At 37.1% G+C, this 27,208-nt stretch overlaps 1 protein-coding gene across 8 annotated transcripts in view; it reads right to left on the bottom strand.

Moving 5' to 3' along the window:
* ANO4 (anoctamin 4) overlaps positions 1-27,208 on the bottom strand; it is a 201,567-nt gene that overhangs the window by 165,981 nt on the left and 8,378 nt on the right. For 2 of the 8 annotated variants that reach the window (XM_017804468.1, XM_017804467.1), the window contains exon 1: positions 10,677-11,067. The exons of 1 other annotated variant lie outside the window; for it this stretch is intronic. The gene's annotated coding sequence lies outside the window, so the exon portion shown is untranslated. Of the gene's footprint in view, positions 1-10,676; positions 11,068-27,208 lie in introns of those variants that run through there. 5 more of the 8 variants (XM_017804464.1, XM_017804471.1, XM_017804469.1 and 2 more) reach the window with 3 other exon arrangements.

Below are 27,208 nucleotides of genomic sequence, written 5' to 3'. Positions count from 1 at the left end.
AAAATCACTAGCCACACACATACAAACACAGCTGCCTCAAAATTTGAAATGCCATTTCTGTCTTGGGACATCTGCTCTGGTAAATTTAAAAGCAACTTTGCTGGAAATTCAGAGGGAGAACATTAAATGTTTCAGGCTACTTTGGAAAATCTTGGCTACAGAAAAGCACTAATCAATTTTGAAGTTGTGTGCTATCAATATCTATCCATCTATCTATGACAGATAGTTATTACTGTAAAAAAAAAAAAAAAGATTACCTAAAGTGATAGGCTGCCTAATCTTTTTTTTTTTTCTCAGCAATAGATGTGGTGCTTTTCTTCCCTGCATTTGCCCCTCTTATAGCTCAATGGGGTCACTGTGATGGTAGAAGAGATCTGCTCTCCTGGGTTCCCATGGCTAGCAGTTACACCACATGATGAAGAAGGAACAATTACCCTAATGGCAAGATAGAAAGGTCTGTGGAGGTAGAAGACACTTTGTTCCACTAAACTACCCCTCACAGATTAGGGAGCTTTATAGCAAAAGATGCACTTTCCCCTTCTGGCTGGTCTACCAGCCCTGGAATGACAGCCGTGGCTACCAAGCTGACTCCCCACTATGCTCGAGACCAGGAAGAAGAAAATGGAAGCTCTCAAATAGCTGTCCTACATATACAGCCAATGTTTTTGTCAATATCAGAGGATGAAAATTCTGGATTTTATATAGTCTTTTAAAATATTTGGGTGTTGCCATACAATACAACTAGATCAGAAGGCTGTTGAGTTTGCAGTAGCAAGTGTCTAAGAAGTGCTAGGATTAAGGCTGCATCTGTGAAATACACTCAGCACTTCTGTGCTTATGCAATATGATATGGGTTTTAACTCCAGACTACACAGAATTTTTCATCCTCAGTGTGCACTTAGGATGGACACTTCTGCAATAGGAATCAGCTCCACCTGGCCTCTGCTCCACCTCCATGCACAGGAAAAACTGTACAGATACACAATTTGAAACTGCATGAAGACAAATGTTGGTATCAGGTTCAAAGAATTTCATTTTTAATTTAAGGTTGATTGCATGCCCAACTCTGCCTTCAGTGCTGCTAAGGAAGTGACTTCAGTGGGCGTATGTCACTATCCAACCACCGAGAACATCTGATTAATCAAAGTTATGGCATTCAAAGATGCAGTCAGTGTCCACTGAAGCTTATTTTGACTATATGAAATTCTATAATGTACTAAAGATATGGAAAAAAATCATGCCCTTGACGTTTCACATTCAGGATCCTAATCTAATAAGTGTTTCTCCCTTTCACACCAAAAATCTCAGCTCTTTATCTACAAAGTAATAAGAACAGACAATATTGGCGAGGGAAATAATATCATCTCAACTCACAGTTTCCATGAAGAATAATTATTTGCCATCTGGACATTAGCAGAAGTTGTGGTGATTGCCATAAAAATACAAATAACAAGAAGTACTTATTTTGGTTTTTGTTTGGAGCCTAGTTTGGATTATAGACACTAACTATGAGACAGAATGAAATATTTCACAAGGAAAATAAAAAGAAACAAAGCTAATTCAGTGAAAACTGCATGTGAACATATTAGCAAAGTCTCCAGGATAACACATAAATACAGTCAACCAAAATTCTGTCATTTAATAATTTTTAAATGCTCAAAACTTCATCCTCTCATGGCTTTCAATAAAATCAAATTAGCAGTGCTAATACCCAAGAATGCAATGAAGTACTGACAAAGCCATACCAGAGTTTAAAACTGATTGACAGACTCACAGATGTTTCTAAAAATGCCATTCAAAAAATGTAAGTGCTAACAATATGGCCTCAGAACATGTTTTTCCCCTGGAGTCTATACAGAAAAGAGAACATATGTTTGACAACAGTGAAAGAGAAACACCACATCAATTGCAAGTTACTTAGCCTGGAGTGTACTGCAATCAGAGCACATAAAAAACTAACCAGTCTTCATGGTATGTCCTGGAAAACAGACAACTGGGAATTTTTAGACAGTCAATGACAAGCTGCAATGTTATCAAAGCTATTTAGTAAGTATCCTGAATATTACTCCACATTCTGTAACAATATGATATTTTTTTCTTTGTTAAAACTTCTCTGAGGACTTTTACCTGCTTTAGAACCTAGAAGATTAAATGTTTTCTTCTTGACCTTATGTATTTGAATGTAGCTTATTTAGTATGATCTGTTAGTATCAGAATTTCCGTTCCCCCTATACCATCACTGTGGGAAAACAGGCTAGCCTGGCATGGGCAGGGTACTGGCTCAGGTTTCAAGAGTCCTGGGTTCAACCAAAACATACATTTCTGTATGATCTTGAGTGAGACACTTAAATATTTGACAATGAACAAGTTCCTGTGCTATAATTGCGATGCTATTACATGGTAGCCGAAAGCACATAGCAGTTCCCAGACACGTTTCTTTCATCACAGCCTGATCCTGAAGCAAAATGACAAAAAAAAAAAAAAATCAGTGGATCTGTGCCACATCTCTTCTCCCTCTTGAGACTGAAATGAAGTACATATCCTGAACCTGTCTTCCTCACTATTTCCCTTCTCAACATAACTTATGAGCAGAGATACCATTTAGCAGCAAATCTCAGACGAGGAGCATCAAGATAAGCACAGGCCTATCACCCCTCCTCACTGCAACATATATTAAATTTCAATTTGATCAATGTACCTTAAGGACAGGAAACAAGATTATCATATTGAAACCTGAGACCCCACTTCTGCATTGCAATGTCACCTTTAAACCCCCATTGCATTGTTTCACGAACAATTCATAGACAATTTTATTGCTATTGCAAAGAATGCTGACGTGCAACAAGCACTGCTGGAGTACCACAGCTCAGTGATCTGAGCACATTTTTTCACAGATTAGGAGTGGGACACCTGGGCACAGAAATAGCCTTGAGGAGCAGGTAAAGAACAGAAGGAGTAGAAAGAGAAATACTGCATGGGGAACGGAGCAGAGCCTGGAAGAGAGTCAAAGGACAAGAGGTCCAGCCAGAAGCAGAAGTGCAGAATGGAGAATTGTAAGAAATAAGATCAGAGATAGAAGCTGAAAAATTAGAGACAGAATTAAAAGTGTAGAGAAAGAGTTACTTGAATGATGGTCTGATTGAGTTTTACAGAAAGCAACTGGATAATTTAGACCTAAATTTTGTCTCAAATATACTAGGTTGTGGTATGGTAACATAATGTACTAATCACAAAATTATTGAGTCACGCTGAGTTTTAGGTAAAAAAGAAAATAAAGCAGTATTTTTCCCACATAAGAATACATACATTTTTTAGAGAACTGTTCTGTCTGAAAATAGTGCAATGATAAGTTGCAGTAACAGCTTCACCATGGAACACTGAGTATTGATGTAGACTTTACAAAACTTGTTTGCATCGTCAGAATTATACCATAATGTATTAATCAGAACAGTTCAGAGTCTATTATTACTAGAAATGTAAACCAAGTAAAGTTCATGAAGCATGCTGAAGCAGAAGGTTATCCAATCTTTTGTCAAGGCATTTCTACATCACAAATTCTAGGTTATAAAGGAAGAGAAGGAAGTTCTGTTTATGGCTCAACAGCAATTTCAGTGTCACCAGCTAGAAAGAACTTCTTATGTTTAAGATGATCCTGTGGTCAACATAAAGAGACAGAGCAACACCCAGCATTAGCAACACCCAGCATTATTAGCAACACCCAGCATCATATAAAACAAAAATAAGTTTATGGGTAGAAACTTGACTACCCCAAATTTAATTTAAATTGGATCAGGAATTTCCCTCAATCTAATTCTGGAAGTGTTTGTCCAAATGACAGCTTAGAAAAATCAAATGCTGCAGATGTTTCTATGGGAACAAAGGACAATAAGCAATTAAAAGAGGTAATTCTTTTCCTTCTCCTGAGGGCAGAGAAGCACTGAACTTAACTAATTTTCCCCTTCTCATCTAAAATAAAGAATTTTAGTGGCAATAGCGTCAGAAACATTAAGCATAAACTGATACAGTGTTGCCTGCATGAAACTGCACAGAGGTTGAAATAACTCAGATCAGTATCACCTGCCTAATTCCTCTTGTTATGTTCTTTGATCTCAGATTCCACAACTACAGAATATCCTATTTCCCTACCACATTAAGGAAAAGAGTATTTATGCTAACAAGGCTGACATTTCACTTGGCTCTTAGGGTCCAGCCCTTTTGTCCTGCTAAACCTGTTTAGCATTGCCTCCTATTCTCCATTTTTCCATGTACGCTTCCTAATATATTGGGACTACAGCCCAAGCTCCTAATTTAGAAAAGACAATATTTGCTTTTCCTTAGGCACTGAATCAGAGTAAGCAGTGCTCTGCCTAGATGAAACACAGCATAGGATAGCAATTATTATGGTTAAAGCAAAACAAAACAAAAAGCAACAGCCCCCTCTCAACCAAAAAAACCCCAAACCAAACCAAACAAACCAAACCACCAAAAAAACAACCAACCAATCAAACTAATTTAAGAGGAAAACCAGTATGAAAAAAAACCAAAACCCAAGCAACAAACCTAACACAGATATTATCTCTATGAAGAACCAACAAAAGAAAACCAAAACTAAGAAAAAAGCGAAGGAAAATCAATATGTGAAAAGACAAAAAAGTACATTAAGGGAAAACAGTGAAAGAGACAGTGACACAGAGCACAAACAAGAAAAGAACTTAACTGAGCCTGGAGGAGAGATGAACAACATGTAGAGAGGTTGCGTGTCTGCCAGGACACATGGACACAATGGACTCCACAAAGCTCTGGATTTCAGTTGACATTTTATAAGAAGTGATTCCCCCAGAAGTATCAAGCTCATTTAGAAAAAGTCTGGTGGTCTAATACATTGTGTATAAAGTATTATGCTCAATTTTAATGAAAAACTCTTCTGTCAAAAAATGGAAATATATCTCCTGGTGATCCAAGACAGCTAATCACTAGGCTAGCTTTTCCGTATAGAAAACTGGCTCTAAGGAGATTCTGTCTTTCTTTTCTCAAGCGATTTTGTTAATTAACTTCCTCCTCCAAAAACGAAGGGAGGTAGAATAATTTTTCTATATTTGAAGGCTGTAAGCACCATATAAAATAAGAAATTAATGTCGATACTGCAGGCGGCTATAACAAGAGCAAATAGAGTTAGTTAAAGAAGCTATTCTGAAATGGGCATCTATTTTAACAATCTCCCAGCAGTAGTTACATAAACCCTACAGATAAATTATACAGAAGCCTACTCTTTCTATCTTTCTATTAAACAGTGATAGGCTCCTAAAGAATATTTGGGACATCTCTCTTAGACATGTTTCAAATCACCCTCTAGAAGTGCAAACTTCTGGTATTCTACCTGTGCAGAGAGCATGAGGAGCCCATCTCTTACAATCAACATCAATACCTTCATAATCCTGGAATCTTAGAACACCCTTTCAGCCAGCATGATGTGTCTTTAATCTTGGACATGTCTTTAATCCTGACTGGTGTCATCTGAATATCAACTGTTTGAAAAAGCTTCTTGTTATGATGCCAGATGTGTCTAATCTCACATAGATGACCTGATAGCTCAGGTCTTGACATGAAACAACAAAGACGTAACACCAATACTCTTTCCAGGAATGCATTCAGAATTAATTTGGTTTAGCTTTTAAAAAATATTTATTTATGGGTAGTATGGGCTTTTTGAGGAACCGAGTTGTGCAAAAGTTTTGAACAGCCTGCCTTTGGACAATCAGATTGCAAATGCCCAGTCTGGAAATCTCTAAACTCATGTTCAAATTTCACCATCTGGTGGGAACTAGTCTTCTATCAGAGCTGGATCTGGAGGTCCACTTTGAGGTGTGCTTGCTGTATCTCCTCGTGAGGTGGTAAAGGGAAACTATTTTGAGAGACTGGTGTTGCAGCATTATTAGCATCTACATACAGCTCTTCGGAAAATGAGGCTTTTTCTGAAAACATTTTTTTCAGATTTGTGTTCTCCTAGAGTAAAATCTATCCACATGAAGAAAGCTGTACACCATTAGCTTCCCTATTTGGGGATCTGATTGCAGCTTCAGTGATACTCATCCTGTTCAGTGTTGTTATTCATAAAGATTGAAACACTTGCTGCTGAAATTACCTGCTCCAATGCAAAGATCTCTTCCACTGGGATACTGAGGAAATAACCCATAACTCTTAACCAGATTATTATTTCCCTTTATACTGCAAACAGAATAATGTAAAGTTCTTGATTCTAATAATGTCACATTAGCAGAATGGGAACACTTAACCTTGGTTAGGTCAGTTTAGGATAGAGTTTTGCCGCCTTTACATCTTCCACCAGAAAAGCCTACAAATGTTCCTCAATTGCAAGAAAATAAACATTTTGCCTTTGAAATGTTTCATTACATTTTATGTTCAGGTGCTAAAGAAAGACTGGTCCCTCAGGAATGCTTCAAGCCTTCAATATTTCTTAAGGCAAGCAGACCTAATGCTGTTCCACTGTTACCACGTTGAGTGTGGAACAACATATTTGTGACTGTTGTAGGAGAAAGTTCTTTAACATACAGAAGAACTCTTGCATAATTGTCCGGTATTTCCTATGCAGAAATTTTACATGAGCAAATCTGCACGACATGAACTAAAGTGCCAGTTTCCATGAGGAATCAGACAGATCTACACAAGCACTATGCAACTGTATAAATACAGAAAATGCAATCCCTTCCTGAGATATGACAGGCGTAAAGGGCAGCACATGCACAGCAGACACAGGAGACACAAAACCCATATAACAATGCCTGAAAGCTAATCCTTCCCCACAGATACAGAGAAAAAATGTAGCACACAAACACCCTGCCCAATACTTTACAAAAGCACTAAACTTGTGACAGATTATGTGGCACAGTGTTCACACACAGGATTTCCAGACATCCACAAACTGTGAAAGTAGCAACTGGACTGAAGAGAGCTCACCTGCTAAAGTCTCAAGACATATGGAGACAGATTGTTAAAATTTGCAATATTAGAGTTATAAAGTCCTGGACAAAATCATCCTGGAAAAAATCTGCAGACAAAGTGAGATTCTGTGTTTAGGAACACCTTAAAAATTAGCTCTATGAATAACAGAGAAAGTCTAGAAGTTGCAGTCTCTTTGGATTATCCATATGTGCTCATTCATGGGTCAGTATGTAGGAAGAAAGCCCAGTAAAACCACAGTTAATATAACATGCAATATATGAATAGAATATGTATACTGTAACTTACAATTACATGTGCCTTGTTAAAATACAGGGTACCACATTACCTTTGAAAATATTTGTAAACTCTTTTCATAAAGAACTTTGAAAAAATGACTAGCCAGAGCACTGCCTGGTACTGATGACTTCAGCACTGCATTGTGCATATCCCGGTATTACTCTGCAGTCTGGGGCAGAGAGGGAAGTTGGGGCATGGCTAGTCTACTGACTGCATTCTTCAGCCTGTATAGCTTTTGTCAGAAATGATATGAGCAGATGGAAATTATAAAATTATTGAAGCAGTATGGATAAATGAGCAAGCTTTCTGTAAAAACATACCCATTTATATTGACAATCTAGATGTATATGGTTGAACATTTGTGGAGCATAAAACTTCAAAGGACTTGCTTCTACAGACAAGTGGAGTGAAGAATGCATATTGAACATACACAGTAAAAAAAAAAAAATGCAGTGACTTCATCAGACCATTGGGTGATATTGGCTGGCTAAGGAATAGAGCTTTTTTTTTTTCCCCTGCAGTTGTTTTCTATGCAGTCTTCAGCCACCCTGCAAAGGAATTAACATGACACTATGCTGTGAAACAAGGAAGCACTATGCATGCATTTCCTATCAGGGCAGTCATAGAATTCCCAAGAAGTAAACTGCATATCTACCTACTTGAATTTCATGTAATTTGGGGAATTTCACTCTATCTCCAAAGGATTTTACAGAGGATTGTATCTTTATTTTTCAAGCCCTTATCCTGCAACAGGATGAGCTGGAAAGGATTTTAGATGCATAGACTTCTCAGTTGCAGTACACAGATGTCAGGTTCCACATGTAAGCATCCCATTGCAAGCTCATGCAGTTTAAACCAGAGAAAATACTTCGGGATCTTTTTCCGCCCTTCCTTTTGCCTCAAGGTTATTGAGAAAGCACATTACATTATGCACTTCGGCTTCTAAAATTTTATTGGAAAAGACAGACATGATTATGCGCTTAGGTTAAAAATTAGCCTTTGCTAGATAATCTTACTTAAACATGAGTAATTTTTAAGTGAAAACAGTACTTTTGATTATATGTGATTTACGAATTTAGATTACTTTATGGCACAGGAATAGCTGATTTTACAATAATATTTATAAAAATGAAAAGATGTTGCCTGATACTTAACTCTGTGATCTTCAGAATTATTTAGGTTGTGCATGTATTTCAAAAACTCTCTTGTTTTTTAAATTTACAATAATTTTATATGGAACAAAATAAACAGTTCCAAGTGCAATGCACACACATGATTACTTGCTACATTTAATCAAGAAAAGCCTAAGTCCAGCTTCTCCAAGGCAATGTCACAACCTTCAAGGACTCAGGACTTCTTCCCCGTGTGTGTTACCAAGAACCCTGTTGGTCTCCTTCCACAGCAAAAAGTTTCTTTGCTGCTGTCATTATGTGAGCACTCAGTGAAGGTGGAAGAGAATGAACTCAGGCACCTTTGTGACTGATTTTAAAAAAATAAATTACACATAGACCTGACATAGTGCTAAAGCCCTTCTGTAGTAGGCAGTATGGAGGACTGCTCTAGAAGTAAATGTTTTTAAACAGTTCCTTGAGCTGCGCAGTTGCCAGAACAGACCTGCTCCATATTAGAGCAGGAGGGAGGCAGGTCTGCAGCATGCTCTCACCGCATCAGTTAGAAGGGAAACAAGGCTCAGGATCAGCTGCACCAATGGGTACTACATGATGTCAAAATGTGTGATCTGACTGGGGAGATGACTTGGACCACTGATATCTGGGCTACGTGCTGGCCACTATGGCTTTTTGTGAAGCCAATGCAGCAGGTACCTCACTGCACCATGAAGTCCCCTACCTGCAGATTCATGTAAGCCTCCTCCTCCCACCAGTGCCTCTTGCAATTGCCTGACCTGGGTTCCTCCCTTGTCCATCACACTCCTACATGCCTATCAATACAACCAGACGTTACATCCAAGTACAGAAAAGAAATGAAGGGTAGTGAAAATAACAGCAGTGTTTTAAAGTTTTTACTCGTTTGGGAGGGGAAAGGAGGTACACAAACTCTGTTGAACTAATCAGCTTATGTAAGCAAAACTCTCTGAATTACAGGATAAATAAGGAACAAAATTGTTTTATTAACCCACAACGTAAGCTACATTAAACAAAGAAAACAATTCCCAGACATCAGCATATCTCTTGCTTAAACCCAGAAAAGGCAATGCAGAGACAGAGCAAAAGCTTTATTCTTATCCTACCTCAGTAAATCAAAGATATAAGAGCACATCGCCTCTTTGCCCTCCCTTGAAGTCAGACCACCCTGTGAGGAGTTTGAGCCAGTGTTATATCTATGCCTTCAGCAGACCTCTGAAGAGGTAGCAGAGTCTTTATTATTCCTGCAGTGTGTAAGGGCTATGCATAGTCAATCCACATAATGGATTCACAGCATGAAACACATTTAAGTTAAAAGAAATACTTTTGCATTTGTCTCATACCAAAAGCAAAGGAAGATATCTGTCTACCAGAAATTGTATATTTGCGTTTACTTTAAATCTCGCAACAAACTAGGAAAAAAAAAAAAAGCTAAGGGCACAGTTTACTGCGGTCTAAATAACAACCTTTCCTATTTAGAAAATCAGAGCTGTTAAAATAGCTTAGAGCACAAATTAAGCCAGCACAGATTTTCAGGCATCTAAATTCACTTCTTTCCTACTACGGAAATGTAAAAGCACTTCAAAAAGCTAAGAATTTGCAGCCGTATCGACCAGAGAGGGACGAGGGTTATTAGGTTGTCTATTCTGTAACTTCTTGTCCCAGCCCGTATGCACTCGTAAGATACAAAAGGTCCGACTTACAAACACCTGATGACACATGCTTATATTGAAAATGCTGAAAGAGCCAACTTGTTCCATGCCAATGATAGCAAATACAGGTTCAAACCACATGTATGCCCGCACTTGAACATTTAGGGGCTTCAGAGTTTTCTAGATGGCCAGACAAGCAGGGGATTTCTGTGTCCTTCCAGTGTGACGGTACAGACCTAGAGAAATGAGTTAATCACCTTTAACCAATCTCTATTGCAGTTCCCCAGAATTGTATCCCATTGCTGCCACAGGCAATCAGGAGCAATGCTCAAGCCTCCCGTTTCAAGGACAAAGAGGCAGTACTCAGCTTGCAATCAATACTTCAGAGCTCCGGGTCAGAGAAGGGAAAGAGCAAAATAAAGAGAAAACTTGTATTTTACTTAGCCAGCATCTGTTATCAAGATGCTGAAAATTATGATGAGATATTAACTGAAGGTCACGAGGCTTATCTAAGAATATAGGGGGAGAAAAACAGATGGGAAGGGGGGAGGGAGAGAGAGAGAGGGAGAGAGCACGAGCACTGCAGCAAAGAAGCTATGCTCAGCCAATATATGCTGGCACTTACCATAAAAATAGAAAGATCCAAAGAGAATCAGATTAAGGATCCTTTTTATCTCTCTTCAATAGAAAGATTTCCACATGAAGCTCTGAACACAGCTGTCCAGGGAAAAAGCAAGGTGATATGATGATACACAGAAAACACTAACACAAAAACGGTAGGTCCTTTCACAGCCTTCGAAAACCTGCAAGCAGTTTGTGCTGAAAAACCAAAGGTAAGAAGTCTGAAGACGACTCCTACATAACACTGCAGCTAAACCAGACTGCTGGATTTCCAGTCACTCACACCGCACTGTTTTCATCTTCATCTTTTCACCATTACTTACATCCTAGAGGTGGGCTTGGGGGTGGGCATAAGAGATTTCTCCTCCAAGTGGAAAGGATCACAGAAACGGCATCAGCATTTTTAATCAGTCGCTGCGAGTACCCAATCAGAGGAACTGAGTGGTGGCAGCGTGACAGTTGTCCAACGCAGGGCAGCCCGACGCGTCAGTCGCCAGCACAGTCCTGGCTTGCACCAGATCACTGAGGGGCTAAGCTGCTTCTTAACCCCAGCAAGGATTTCTTTAGCACATGCAAACAAACTGCCTTCACGCACTGTGTCTGCTCCCCCAAGCAGCAATGCTTAGAAAATGACAAGCTCTTTTGGGTTGCTGTGCTGACAGGCTGTTTGCTACATCTGTGCAATAGTACAAAGGTAAGAAAAGTTTGGAGGTTTAAGTATCAGCATCGTTTAACTTGCAATTTTATTATCTAGTATGTTCCCTGTATAAAACTTCTATTAACCATTGCTTCCTCTTTAAAGGTTTCTTTCTGATGGAAAAAGAAGTCTGTAAGATATTTTACAGCATAGTCCCGCTGTTTTAAACTGCTTTGTTATAGAGTGTGCTGCTTTTGACATGGCATCACAGAACCCTGATGACACCACATCCACAGAGAATACACAATCAAGGTTCCTCTCCCCCCATCTGTCAAGATGACAAGTGGATTAAATGTTTGTGCTGCTATCTATTATACTGTTTGTCACCAGAAAAAAAGAGGGAAAAAAAACAAAACAACTGACCTGAACTTAATTTACAGTAAGGGTAGCCAGGATCTGAAGACAAACATTTCTATGGCATTTAACCCATTGAACCAATTCACACAGAAAAGTGATTCAGTCAGAATTAAAGCTGCTAAACTGTAAATTCCAGGGGATGTTCCTGATTCTAAAATACAAAAGCCTGCATTTGACTATGAGGGAGAAATTCTTCTGGTCCTACTGCATAATGCAGTCCACAGTGGAGGAAACTTAAATACAGCATGGAAATTTGTGTTTACCTAAAACAGACACTCTGCCAGTGGACAAAGTTAGATGCTTACCTCTTCAAAACATTTTTAGAACAGTCAGTCCTGAATTTCTGCTCTATCACAAAGTAATCATGAATATCATCCAACTGATATGCACATTTCAGAAGATGAAAAAGCTATGTACTCTAAGGGGGGAGTGTGGGGAAAACAAACATCAAAGCATTTCCAGCAGTGGTACCCATATCACTTGATCAGTATCAAGTACTTGCAGAACACCCCAGGTAACAGCATAGGCCTATCAGGGAAAGAGGGGGCCTAACAACAATTACAAAATTAAAAAAAAAAATAAAAATTGGAGCTTTTATGACCTGAAGTGCAGACTAACAATCTAAAGTGCAATTTGATACTACTAATCTGTTCCAAAATGTTTGAGAGTGTGAAAATAGTTCAAGAGCATACAAATTCCAATAGCAGCAACAGCAGAACACCATGCTGACATCCCATGTTGGTCATAAACAAAAGTACCATTTGGGGTTGGTTTGTTTTTATTTTCCCTTTTGTTTTGGTTTGGTTTTAGGTATTTTTAATAAAAAAAGCTTCTCCCCTCAGAGGACATTGGAAAGTCCATTACTTTCTTACATTTCATTTAAGTTTTAATAAGCTTGTTTCGTGCTATCAAGAGAACACACGCGATATTTATTCCTCCCTTTTCATAAACATGATTAGTTCAAAAACCATGAGATAACTGCTAGGACAGAGCAGGCATGGGTGAAGGACAGATCAAAAGAATAAATGTTAAAGGAGTACAATTACCATATACAAATAATGCACATAAAATATATACAGATAAAATCACATATCATGTAGATAACCAAAATATAAAATATATCTAATAAAAGGAGGTAGCAGTAGAAGGAAATACATTTAAGCTCTGCAGTAAGCTTTCAAAACACACTGCAATGCTAGCAGAAAGATTACTGTTTGACACATCACATGCTTAGTGAAGTAGGCAGTTCATCTTTGGTCTGGGGGCTTGTGAGCCTTCCCAAGGTGTTGAAGCTCAGCTGCAGTGGCTGGTATTGAGAAGCTTGATGAGAGCAACAAAAAGCAGGAAAGTTTCTGCCAACTTTACGTTGCCTGAAGGTGACTGAGGAAAATTAGCTTTGGTCCTGCTCAGCTTGAACGTCCTTGAACTTTCTGATTTTTCTATTTTTATCATGTGTTAAATCAAAGTGCTTTCAGTTACCAGATTTTTAGCCTCTACATTGATCTATTGACCATAGGCAAAAATCCCTCCTTAGTTGTCATATCAGTAAGTTTAGATGTTTTCTGATCTATTCCTCTGTCACATGGCTCTTTTGCAATTTTTCAGGATGTTCTTCAAGTTCAATTGGGAATTTAAACAATTCTTTTAAAGAACTATAAAAGAAGACATCTTTCTACTTATTCTAAAATAATTTAATTTGCGGTTTCTAATTAGAAACTATTGAGTGAGTATTGGAATGAAGTATTTCAGGTTATGATAACATTTTCCCCTAAATACAGAATAGAAATATTTACTGACAGTTTCTGCTTTTAACATTATCATGGAAAATTCTACTATTTCTAAATTAGAATTTTAACAGAACAACATATTTTGAGTAAAAGATCATTTCCTAACATATTGTAAAACCTTATGAAAGGTTATGTTATGAGAGGCCCATTACTTATTTTCTACTGAATTAAACAAGCATTAATATTCATGGCTGTCAATATAGCAAATATTTTTTCTATTTTATCATTTTTATCTTACAGTTATAACATTAATATATTCTTCTTAGTAAGACTTCATTCTTCAAAATGTCATTTCCTCAGAAAAAAGTAAAATGTTTTAAATGAATTTCAGATACATAAAAAATTCATAATTATAAAAAGGTGATTTCATTATTCAAATCTCTTAACAATGAAACAAGAATTATCAATATCAACTCAAGAAGAAACTTCATCAACCTTTTTTCTAGAAAAGCAGGTGGTTCACAAACATTTGTTCATGCTGCTGATGCATCATTTGAAATTGGATAAAGGAGGTTCTGAACTACACATGCAGATGGAAAGGAAGCTCAAAAGCATGATGGGCTTCAAGGAAAAGATGTTGGCTAAGCAAAATCAAAATTACACTAATAAAACAAAAAAATCCATACAGCCATTTCTGAAGTATTAAAAATATCCAGATAGAGGAAAAGAGAGTAAATAATCATCTAGAGAGATTTCTGTTTCTGCAACGTAAGCGTAAATCTCATGCAGGTGGGAAGCAGTACAAGTAACTGACAAGACTTTGTGGATAGAAGTGGTTGCTGATTACTATAGCATCTTTAATTCTAATAAGAGAGCTTCTAAGACTTTTCCTATAAAAATTAAAAAACAAAAAAACCAAAACAAAACACACCAACAAACAAGTTTTCAGTCATAAAGCCAAAACCCATGGGAGAAAAGCTCTTCATAAAAAAAAAAAAAAAACCAACAAAAAAACCAACACCAAAACTCAAAAAAAACCCCCCAAACCTATGTTTGTTAGTCATTGTTTGGGAGAAAAATCAGTAATGGCTGTGTCTTCATTCCAGAGGTTTTATGTAAAAGGAATTTATCTAGGTAATAATAGCAAGCTGCTATTTAGGGATTGTTTCAGTTATGGAGAATTTTCCTGGCTATTTTATATAAAAGAAATTATTCCATGTAGCTTCATTGTGGCTGTCCATGTACCACATCTGGTTTATGTTGTAAAACAAAAAACCCACATCAAAACACTCAAAAATTCTACAATTTAGGCATAACTAGACAATGAGAATGTTCCTCCCCCTTCATACTTCCTTCCCAAAGGGACGGTAAAATCAGTGCCATACAGAGGTAGTGGAGGGACACAATTCATACCAACACACTATCTACAATATTATATTTGGTCTTTAACTCAGGATTTTCCAATAAGACTTTCCATAAATGAAGTAAGAAAATTATAGACAGGTAGTATTTCTTAAAGGATAAAGTTTAGATTTTGTTAAAGCAACTTCAGGGGGGCTCTAACAAAAACAATTGCAGCCTGAAGCCAAAACTGGTAGGTATAAACAGAAAACATTCATAGACCAACAAACCAAAGTTTTGGTTTAATGTTGCTTTTCAAAATAGGGAACCAATATTAAATATTTAATGATTAACTATTTTAAAACTTTTTAAAAGCAGTTAGGCTACTGCTGCATAACTCCATATTAACTATATTTTGTGCAATAACTTTGAAGTTACCATGTACCTTATGAAGACACAAGTGTCATAATGCATGAAGCAGTTTAAGCAATCTTAACAGATGGTAATTTCTGCAGAATGGTACAGAATATTCAATTTCTTTCTAGATATTTCCTTAACTAAGAAAATTATACTTGTAACAGTAATACAAATCTTATGATAGCCCATAAAATTACCTCTATTCTAAACAAAGCATTTATACTTCTATTTATATGAAACCTGAAACAGTTAGACAGGAGATATTCAGAAAAAAAAAAACCACCAACCAACCAAAAAAAAACCCAAAAAATTTAAAGCTTTTCCTTAAAAGGTACACATCTTTGTACTTTACTGTCAATGCAAACAGAAAAGTTTACTATTTATTTGAAATAAAGACAAAAATTACAAACCTATCCAGGATGATTCATTGGAGGTAAATTATTCAAACTGCGTAAAGGACATATTCTCATAATCAAAAGTTCTACCTGTAAGTTAGTTCCTAGTATAAATAACCACAGCACTAAGAAGACAGTCTGTCCAATAAGGCATTAAACGGAGGTCCACTTATCTTCTACTGCCAAAACTTAGATGATCTACTTTCACATCCCCTCAACAGAGAAAGAAAAGAACATTTTTAAAGTCTGTGACAGCATTTTCTGTCAATGGGGTAAGAATTTAACATGGAGATAAGTTTTAAAAAAGCTGCTTTAGAACAAAGGGTGGATTTTATGGACGTTTTTAAGCACCGAATTAGCAGCAGAAGATGGTAAAATCCAAAAGTTGGTGAAGATTCAGAGATCACAGTGCACAGCACTGGAAGAGCACAACAAACCTTTAACAAAGCAAGTAAAAAAATAATAAATGTATGCTTTAAACATGGATCCCAAGACACCTTTCAGGTTTTGTGGACTGAGAGGAGTGATAGGACTTTTTTTTACCTGCAAGGAGACCAGCATTTTACATAAGGTCGTACAGCAAGGAGAGGCTGCAATACTGAGCTCATGAGAGGAATAGAAAGATCTAGAAAGCACAGGGCCAGCTTCCAGGAACAGACAGGCCCCCAGACACTCATGAGGGCTTTCTAGTCTACTGTTAAAGCAGGTGGCTTAAGGCTGTGCCAGACCACCAGTCAAATTGGAAGTGACCACATACTAATCATTCATCTTCACTGAAGTAGAAAAATGAACTGAAGTTAATGCTGAAGCAGAGAGCAAGGACCCAGCATGGATAAATTATCAGAAAGGCCCCAACAGAGAATCACCTGGTAAATTGTGCTCTGTATCTAAATGCACTGCCGATTCTGCAATACTGTTTCATAGCTCCATCCAGCCCTACTTCTACTACAATTTGCAAAATAGATCGTGAGAGGATTTGCAAACAAAACATGATGTAGAACAGGGATATAGGAGAAAGCATTAGATGCCATGAACAGGCCACTGAGATTTGCAGATCAGGTCCTTTACGGTCAGACACCCTGATATATTGAAGCAATCATCAATTAGGAGATGTATGTGCACGCATGCACATGTGACAAGCATCTGAGCGTTTACAATAGCAGAGAGCGTTGCTCACTACTCACCTTTAAGAGGTTTAGATAAAGAATCATTCAAAATTAAATGTAATAATTAAGAATGCATGATCGCTGTGAAGAGACAAAGTGTTTTATTAACTCCTGATTTGAGGTTTACCATTCCTATATTAAAGAGTAGGAATCTCATTTGAAAGAAAAAAAATCTAAACTGATCTAAGCTGTTCCTGTTTTCAGTGGGGGATTGGACAAGGTGATTTCAAGATGCCTTCTAACCTAAATTACTCTACAATTCTAAAAAAATCCACCAAATTTCAAAAATAATCAACCCAAGAAGCCTCTCAAATAGACATAAACAACAGCAAAACTGTTAATGATAACCACTAAATAATCATGTCCACTGGTGAACATACATGCACACACACACACACATCATAACCAAGGAACCTGAATTTCTTTAACTGGTATTTCAGGAAGAGTCAAAAAAAGAAGAGATTTTTATACTGGGTTCTTTCTCCCTACAAGGACCTACATAAAAGGCCTCATACTGAGAAGTTTCAAAAATTGGCTAATCAAACTCTGAAAAGTGACTCCATGTAATGATGACCTTTTAAATACCACCCCACCTATCAAGGCTGGGATGAGTTCTCCAGGACCTAGTCCTTTATTGAAGTTTACAGGAGTTTTTCTTGTACAGAAACATTTTAAGTGCATCTTAGAAATAGTAGTAGCATTCTTCCAGAAAGTGAAGCTATTTTTTAAATTAACTTACTACCTAATTACCTGGTTCATTATTTCAGCTCATTCAGAAGCATTAACCATTTTTGCTTATTCAACCTTTAAAATGTTATGAATGCAGCAGAAATAAACTGACTACAAAAGCTCGTGATTTATTTGAGTTTTCCAACTTTGCATGGATTTCAAAGAATTGTAAGAAAAAGAAATTCTAGAAATGTCACCATTAATAATCCTCTTGGTTCTCTATAATACCAAAAGCAAGAGCAAATGAAAGGAAAAATCCTTAAGTAGTGTATATAATTGAAACTATACATATAAATGCATCACTCCAGGGCACATCCACAAATACTGTCAGTCACTGACAACAGTAATTCAAAACAACCTTCTAATAGCAGCTTTCATCCCCTTTTAAAATATCTTATAAAAAGAGCTCAAAAGAACTTGGTTCCCAAGAAATAAACCCTATGTCATGGCACTTAGATACTAATTTTATTTTATTTTTTCCATTACATTAGGTCCTATTTGTGATGAACTCAGTATTTTTTGTGTATTTACTAATGACTAGCCCTGTCTATAGTACAGTGATACATAAAAACCTGTGAACTAAAATACACAATATTTTTATCCCACCGTTGATTCTCCAGTGTAGAAAGAGCCTAAAAATGTCAACACAACAGTTTCTTCAATTTGGCAGGTAAACTGAAGAGTCACAGTAAGGAAAGAGAGAAAAGTTTTCTACAATGTTTTTACAGGTTCTTCAGGCTTAGTTAAGTAAAGGATCTTTATGGGACAGTGTAAGCTGTTTTGACTGAAGCAGACAGAAGTGCTTTATTTAATTCTTGCTCTATGAAACCTTGTATTGATTTCCTCTTTCCTCCATTAATTTAGACAGATTTTTTTTTTAACATGGAAAAAAATAATTTGGAAAAAAAGCATTTTTGAAAACTGTTTTTCAAATTTTCACAATATGTTTCTGGAAGAGAGACCTTGATGTTTCTAGTGTAACACTGTGCTCTGCCATCCACCTTCAGCACTTATACTGGTAGCCTGGTGGGAAATTAATAACCTCAGGGCACCTAGAAGCCAAATGTGAGGTACAATAATTCCTGCATCTAACCACAGAGCGGCTGCTTAGACACGCAGAATGAGTCAAGCAAGTTTTTAGAGATCTCTTACATGACTAAAATTTTAATCTATGGGGAAAAAAGCACCAAAATACCAGAATCTTGAGAAATATCAGTATTTCCCAAACGAAACACCTCAGTCTGAAAGCAAGAAGGCATTGACATTGCAACAGTTCTGCTTGAATAAGATCATTCACTAAATTTCATCTGTATTCACTGTTTTAGTTCCCATTTCCCCCTCTCCCATATCCAGATCACTTCTAATGGTGAACTTATAACTTACTATTTTCATATTATTTTCATTCTAACTACTGTTATATTTAATTTAAACATATTTCACCCACTCTACAATACTTTCTCCTTTGTAGTGAAGAAAAGGAAGCAGCACTTGCTGGCAACATGGAAGACGCCTACACATTTAATGTGCCAGCCCTGGAAGATAGGAAAAGTACAAAGTCCTACACGGTTCATAGTTCAACAGACAGATTCAGGAAAAAAATCCACATGTAACCCAACAAACCTATTCCTGTAACTGTCTACAAAGAATTGATATTGATATCTGGAGCTAATGTTTAAGGTCTTGAACAAGTTGTCTGAGACACACATAAATCATGCTCAAGGAAAGAAGATTCAAGAAACATGAATATCCCTAGTGGAAAAGGCTGTTGTGTTAACTAAAGATTTGGTAGCTGATGCTATTACATGAAACTAAGACCGGGTGGAAAGATTGCTGAGTTAGGTGCTGATTGCTCTGCTGCTAAAGCATCATGCAAGCAGCAGTGTCCAGCTGGCACTAATGATATATCTCAACACTCCATCTGCAGCTCCGCATTCGCATGCTGTGCAGGGCAATGTCCTGTGCAAAATATGGGAGATAATTGGGCAAGAGAGGCTAGAAATACAAAGCAAACAAACACTTTCTGCTTATTGTGATACATCCCAGTTTCCCCAATACACCAAAGACAGATAACTGACCAGTGCACACTTGGAAGTATTAACTGCCATTTGTACTTAAATTTTTTCAGCTTAAATATTATTATCGTCTGAAGTGAAAGACCATTTAAAGACAGCCCTGAAAGCAGGAATATGTTTTGTATCCAGACTTGCTCTGGTTCTTGTTTTCCTTAGTCTGAGAAAGGCTCTTCAAAACTAACTTAGTCTCCCATATTGACTTTTTGACACACTCTATGCTTCCTAAAGCCATAGATTCAGAACAAAAATTCTCTAATGTTGCCTGGATTTTTCCTCATTTTTATACTTAAGAGCTTTGGATCTGAGTGCTAGCGAGGCCCTGGAAGAAGTAATTGTTTGTTTGTTCAGATTAGTGGCTATCTCCATGCTAAACAAAGACCACCAGCAAGGAAGTGACTTACGAAAAAATAATCGCCACAAGTAACTGTACAGCAAGAAGTAATGATAAGCCCGAAAAGAGGTAATTTTTCACCCACACGTATGGTATACCAAATGAGACTGATCAATTGGATGAAATAATTTATGACAAGCAGAAAATAAAGCAAACCTATTATTAATACCAACTTTTAGTATAAAGCTCTTTTTTCTTTTTTTTTTCTCACCTTCTTTTCTCATATTTCGGTCACTTTATTGCCTGGGCCTCAGAAGGGAAGATTTTGTTAAATTTCCGTAAGGCAGAACTAATGGTTCTCCATTGGTCTCTTAGCCATAGACTCAGAAAAACACATTGTTAAGTTTAAAGGGAGGCAGACTCAGCACACAGTTAAAGTCAGAAAAGCAATTTACATTTACACATTCACATGTTCCCAAGATGATGTGGGAACATGCTGTCCTGATTGCTACCACTACACAGTAGGCTAGCAGAAAGTGAGATGGGTTTTGCTCTCCAGTATCTTTCAATTTATCACTGGTTTCCCCTTCAGAGATGCTAGATCAGGTGATAAATTCCTGAGTAGATGAAATACCTCAGTTTTCTGATCCCAGCCTGTATTTGACCAAAGCAATTACAGAACAATTCTCTGTCATCAAGTCAGGTCAGTGAGGAAGGTGACTGGGAGATCACCACTGTGAGCACCATGGGCAAAACCCAATGCCCATATTCTCTCCTTTGGTTAAGCTGAGCTTTCTGCCCCTTCCAGGCACTTGCATCCAATGGTGTGGTTTTGCCATCTCTATCTGGGCAGGTGTGGGAGCAAGCTGAAGGAGGTTGTCATGGATCAACCTGTAGCTTTCATCATAGCAGTGCCAGTCGTGGGTCACCTCAAAAAGTGCTGCTGCTCCTCCTCCTGCATGGTACATCCTGTTGTGCCTGCCTCCATGCCTGCTCTGCCTCTACTGAGGCAACAGCGCTTTCCCAAGGAGAAAAGAGCCACAGCCACAAATCCCACTGCAGAGACCACAATGCCAGTGCCAAAACAGCACAAGCGTCTCCTCAGCATAAAATTAAAAGCCTCTTAGCTTCCAGCATGGAAGCAAAGACATTACAGGTTCTACACCACCTTTTTCAAACATGACATGAGACAGCCAAGGAAGGCTTGAGCTGGTTTTCCACAACCTCTGCTTGTGAGGACACACTAGTCTATGCCAGATAGGAAGATTTCTCCCTGTAACTAGACCTCTCATGATACCAGTCCTTAAACTGTCCTTGCAGCTTAGCAGAAGGCATCCTTTTCATCTCCCAAGTGGCTGCCTATACATACAGACTCTAATTGGAGGAGTAACATTCATTAAGTTTGCCAGCTTCATTGGGATTCGGTTTTAATAGCAAGATTGAAAAGGTGAAAGCAGTACAAATTTATTCTGTCAGAGCCAAAAGCTTGTTTCTGAGGACAAAGTTGCAGAGAAGAATAAAAGAACCAAAACCTGTTTTATAAGATGACAGAACCTTCCCTGAGCTGTCACTTGAAACTCCCTGAAGCACCTTTTTTGCTGTAAGGGGGAAAAAATGGGGCAGCTGTATCCCCCTAGAACTGAGCCCTGGGGGCATCCTGAGGGCTGCTGTACCACACCACCTAACTCCTGCCCAACCAGAGGCTTCCAGCTGCCATACCTGCATTTATTCACAGCTTCCTGCCTTTTTTTTGTCGTTATTCTCATCTGCTTTCTTAACAAGCAGCAAAGCCACTCTCGGCTTCACGTTCCTCAACAAGTGGAGCCACCATTTTCCAAGTTTTATCCCCAGACTCCAGAATATGAAAGCACAGGAGCGAGGTCCCTCCTGTCCCTGCAGCCCCTCTGATCACAGAGGGCCATCATGGTCTCTACTACATTTCTCCAAGCTTGGGTAGCTTTTGAGGTACTTGAGATACCTTCAGGACCATCTCACTTTTTCATAAATAACAAACCACCAGGAGTATTTGTCAATGCTTATTTTACAAAAATTTCCATTTTCAGTCTGCTTTCAACTCTCCATAGGGACCAATCACATCGCAGAATAAAAACATAGGAGACAGGTCTGGCATGGAAAAGAAGCCTTCCACATTCCTGCCAAATCACAACTCAGATAAATTTGTACTTCTAGTACAGATTAAGTTCCTCAACACACCTCCTTTCACACACAGGGGAGTCAAACACAGAATTTTTCAGCTGAAAGTTTTAAAAAATAAAATGAAGAAGAAAAAGCTTTCTGAAGTCTCAAAGTGGAAGTCAATCATCAGAAGACTTCAAGATTTTAAATACATGTGGGTGTTTCTGCAGGTACACACTATTGCAGAACATCAAAGTTTCTTAAGAATTAATGCATTGAGATTGTTAAGTCCACGCTCTTGGCAAAAAGTTGTAATATCAGTAAAGGACTTAATTTTTATTTCAGTGCAGACTAAACTCTTTAATTACTTAAGCTGCCAAAAAAAATTTATAAATAAAACCTCCCAGAAGTCTCCTACTGACAATTTCCTTACAACCAGCAAAGGTGCAATCAGAGGTTGTTTGTGCAGAGAACCAAATGCCTTTGCTGGAGGGGCATCAACCAAGATCCAGAGCATTCAAGACCTAATCGATCAAAACATTTGAACATTAATCCTAAAGCACACAAAAGAACCACTGAAGTAAAAGTACTATGCATATGCTAAAAAACCACACATTAGCTAAAATATTTTGCTAGATCATCCATAACGGTCTCAGCATTATTTATGATTAATTACTTTTTTGTCTAAGAAAATTTAGGGCCTCTTCAGAGGACTGAATGTAAGGTCTGGACCTTAAATATGCCCATGTTTTAATTTGGTTAGAAAAGTAAAAACGACTATTCAAATAACTTTAAATAATGTAAACATGAATAATCAGATATTAGTATTTTCAGACAGGTTTACTAATACATTTACAGTGATTAACTATTTACTTTTCCCAAAGGTGCTCTGTATAAAGACGTATTAATATAGAAAATTAGCCCAGCTTATTAAATTAATGCATTTGTCACCATGATAGAAAATTCTAAGTTTAGTAAGCAAACGCACTGTAGAAAGCAAGAGTATCTTTATTTTGTATAAGCAAGGAAGAGATTAAAAGAAACAGATGAATTTAATACAAAAATAAGTGTCTTAAATGCAACAAAACAAATCTTTTTGTGAAGCTAACTATTGCATACAAAGCTGGAGGGATGTTTTTATGTTTTTAAAGACAGACATGCACAGGATCTGCAAAGTCAAATGTTTATTTATCATACAAGTATTGAAACAAATATAATCATATTTTTAAATGAAATATCAAACCTTCAAATAATCATGCATGTAAGCAATTTCTAGACAACAGACGTTTGAAGGGTTATGCATCTTTAAATTGTTTCAGAATGAAACCTAAATCAGTGTAAAACAATATTTAGAATAAAATACATCTATTAAGCCTTTCAACAATCTGCATCAAGTCTCCTCAGTTGCCAAAGAGAATTTTAAGCAGTATGCCTGAAACCAAAAACTGAAGCTTTTTTCTCTGAGCCAAATTTTCCTTTGTATATGTTTGAGACTCTCATACAGATATTTTGAAGAATTAGGAAATAAAGTCCTATAGTCTTCTGCTAAAAAGGATTTGATCAATGAAAGATATAAACATGTCTGATTAGTCTTGAGATAGAGGTCACTCAGGCAAGTCATTCTACAGAACTTCAACAGACACTGTCAACTTCAAAAGAGTACTTTCAGCAGCTAAAGAAGGAAGATGAGACTGAAAGTCCACAGGATATAGTTAATGTAGATGCGGTCCTGATCAGCAATATTATCTCATTATCAGGAAATAATACACTAAAAAGTATGATATTGAAACTATAATAATATATAAATTTAATAAACTTTGGTAAAGAATTTCTTGATAGCAGTTGATAATAAAAATTATATATATTATATTATATATTATATTATATTATATATAAATTTAATAAACTTTGGTAAAGAATTTCTTGATAGCAGTTGATAATAAAAATTATATATATTATATTATATATTATATTATATTATATTATATATTATTATATATAATAATATATATTATTATATATAATAATATATTATATTATTTTATTATTATTATATATATTATCAGTCAGGTTTATGTGCATGAAAATTTACATTTACTTTTTTTCAGAGGTAGATTTACTGTACTTAATATTGAGTTAATAATTTGCTCAAAATAAGAGTGAACAGTGTGTTCATAATGCAAAAACAGTATCACTGTGCTCATGAAACTGCAGACAATAGAATGACTGTACCCAAAAATATGCACTGAAACTACCTCAGTCCTGTATCAGTTCTCCTATATACATAAACCCATTAAATGAGATTTCTCATTTATATGAAGACCTTATCGAATGTTATTCTGAAGTGCCTCAGAAGTTGTTTTACTGAAGCTTAAATCAGTCAATTCCCAGATTTTTTTTTAAAATCATCTTTATTCAGTCATTAAAGGTTCTTTTGGTTCAGCTTTCAAATATTCACTGCCTGATTCACGTACCGGAGCTCCAAAAAACCTTCACTGACAGAATTTTAATATTTTCAATCAAAATTTCTAACATACCACAAAATTCAGGGTTGCGAAGATATATGAAGAAAGTGTTTCTGGACTAAGAGCCCACAGTGTGCAGGAATAACTTCACTGAGATCATGAGACTGTGCTGAATGTCTGGGTGTTTACAAACACAGAGGTATTATTTCTACAAATGTCCAGTTTTAGTCATTGCTTTATTCACAGAATTTTCCACATATTCTTTGAAGTAATTGACCTTTAAACTTGATGCATGTCCATAGGCTTGTTAAGCATCGAATTCCTTTGCCATCACTTCTATTTTCATGTACTAGCTAAATGGGTTCCTATTTTGCTGAAACAAGCTGTACTATAAAAGCAAATATATCTGCAGTTTCCTCCTTTCTATCATCTAAAAAGTAAACTATAGAGTAGAAGAGGATGCTGAAGAATTTGAAAAAATAATGTGGAACTTCATTGTAATCAAAACTCAGTGCAAAGTATTATCAGATATACAACCTCTTCATCAAAAGCCTGGTTTCCATGGTGACCAGCACATCCTCTGCTGGGTGGTTTTATTTTTTAAAGACCTTGCTCTTTAATGTCACCCATCCCCAAAATTATGATGGAAAGTAAGCTCAGAGAAATGTGAAGTTTTTTTCCCTACAGTATCTAAACCAAGCGGAGGACTTAGATGCCCACACAGCACCAGCATAATACATGTTTCCTTTTATCTAAAGCTCACCCATCCACCACAGTTACCAGCAGCTGCTCTACTTTGGTGAAAATGTTCATCAAAGAATTTTTTTAAGCCACATGGATGACAGTGACGAGAGGTAAACCACTGCTCAATCTCAATATGCTCCATCTTTATACTCTCTAGGAACATATCCTAAAATTTGTCATGCTGGATGAGACTAGAAGCCTTCTAGTCCACTTGGTAAAGTATTGTGTTCCCAGCAATAGCCAGAGGTCATAATTTCTGCCATCTTTATCATTAAAAGTGATCACTCCTTCCCTCACCATATAAACTGAACCTTCACATCCTCCTAGCCCTGAGAGAAACTCCATTCTAACTAGATATAACTTAAAAGCAAGTTGAGCTCATGATTTCCTATATATACCAAAATAGCTGCTTTTTAATTTTGTGATTTCCACTTGGCTTATACAGTCATTTCCTCACTTGCTACTCATGATATTCAATATAAAGAAAGATTAAAAGATGGTGTGCCTCATCTCCTTGCACGGGAGGAAGCACCTATCCCTGGACTGGTCAAATGCCTTTCTTGTCCCTGCAGTATCAGCTGTAAGAATACACACAATGCTCAGATTGTAACTAAATAAAATCACCAGTAAACCCTAATCACTATATGTTTACATAGTATTCAACGTTTATATAGTATAGGCACAGCCTATTTCTCACTGCAAATTGCATCCTCTATTCAGCTGCCCAGCACACTCAACATCTAATTCAAACACACATCCTATTTTTAACAATGACTCATTTCATTTCATCCTCACCCTCTTGCAGTCTCAGTTCAAGACTATTATATAACTCAAGCCAGTGAAATATACAGCTAGAGATTTTTACTGTTACAGTTTAATTGCTCATAATTTCTGCCAGATGCCTTTTATTTTAGTGTAACAGAAGATGTTTACTCATGCAGGTTCTAAACTATCAGCCATAGTAATAACAGAAGAGAAATATTTTGTTTAACCTGCTAACTAGAAGATCATCTAAAGAGATCTGATTTCTCCCGAATCAATAAACACTACCCTTGTGACCATGCAGAATAGTTGGATAATGGCTCCACCTTTCTCTTTCTTTCTCCCTCACCTACTGTCCACAGAATGGCACAGTGTAATATCTGCCTAGGGAAAAAAAAAAATAAAAGCCTGTTTTCAGCAAGCTTGAGGTGCAGCATATTCTTTCTTATCTTTATGCACAGAGCTGCAGTAACACTTTCCCTTCTCCCTCAAACTTAATCTCCAATAACATCTTTTAACTCTGCAATATTTTCATCTTAAAGGCTGAAGTTTTTCAAGGATGTGAACGACAGTATTTTTGGCAAGGGAGAAAGAAGCACCCAGGGGAAGCACTTAAAAAGAATAAGAAAGAAGTATGTAGGCATTTGTGCATGAGGTGTGTTTGCAGTTTTCAGTCGTGATGTGGAAAGATGACGGGGCTTTGAGAACTTGTCATTTGCAAAGCAGCAATTACTTCTGGAACCCCAGAGTGGTATCTGTTATGTGCATTATTTATTTTTTCCTATGCAGACCATAAGGAATAAGTACCCATTTCAGGGGATTTCTGCAGCTTTATTTCCAGGATAGAAGGGTAAAAAATGAGGTAAAAAACAAGGGACAAAAGGAAACACAGACAGAGCAGTTGGAGATCGGTTGTGCAATAGCAAAATAAGGCTTGTTCTATAAGCACAGGAATAACAAAGGTAAACAAGTGGACTGACAGGAGGCAGCAGAGTGGTGGTTCCAAGACACATGTAAAGAGATTATACTACATGTGAATAAAATTTTTTCCTGGGTTCAGTTACCTCATGCTGCAGCACAGGTGGGCCTTTCCATTATTTCCAACAGAGTTTAAACAAAGTGCTGAATTTCAAGCGAAAACTCAGAATTAAGAAGGCTCCTGCAATATGGTAATTAGGATTCAACTAGGAGCATGTC

Source organism: Lepidothrix coronata, unplaced genomic scaffold (genome assembly GCF_001604755.1).
Source record: "Lepidothrix coronata isolate B3197 unplaced genomic scaffold, Lepidothrix_coronata-1.0 Scaffold9, whole genome shotgun sequence".
Taxonomy (NCBI): Eukaryota; Metazoa; Chordata; class Aves; order Passeriformes; family Pipridae; genus Lepidothrix; species Lepidothrix coronata.
The sequence above is the reverse complement of the archived record's forward strand: the minus strand, read 5'-3'. Positions and strand labels throughout refer to the sequence as shown.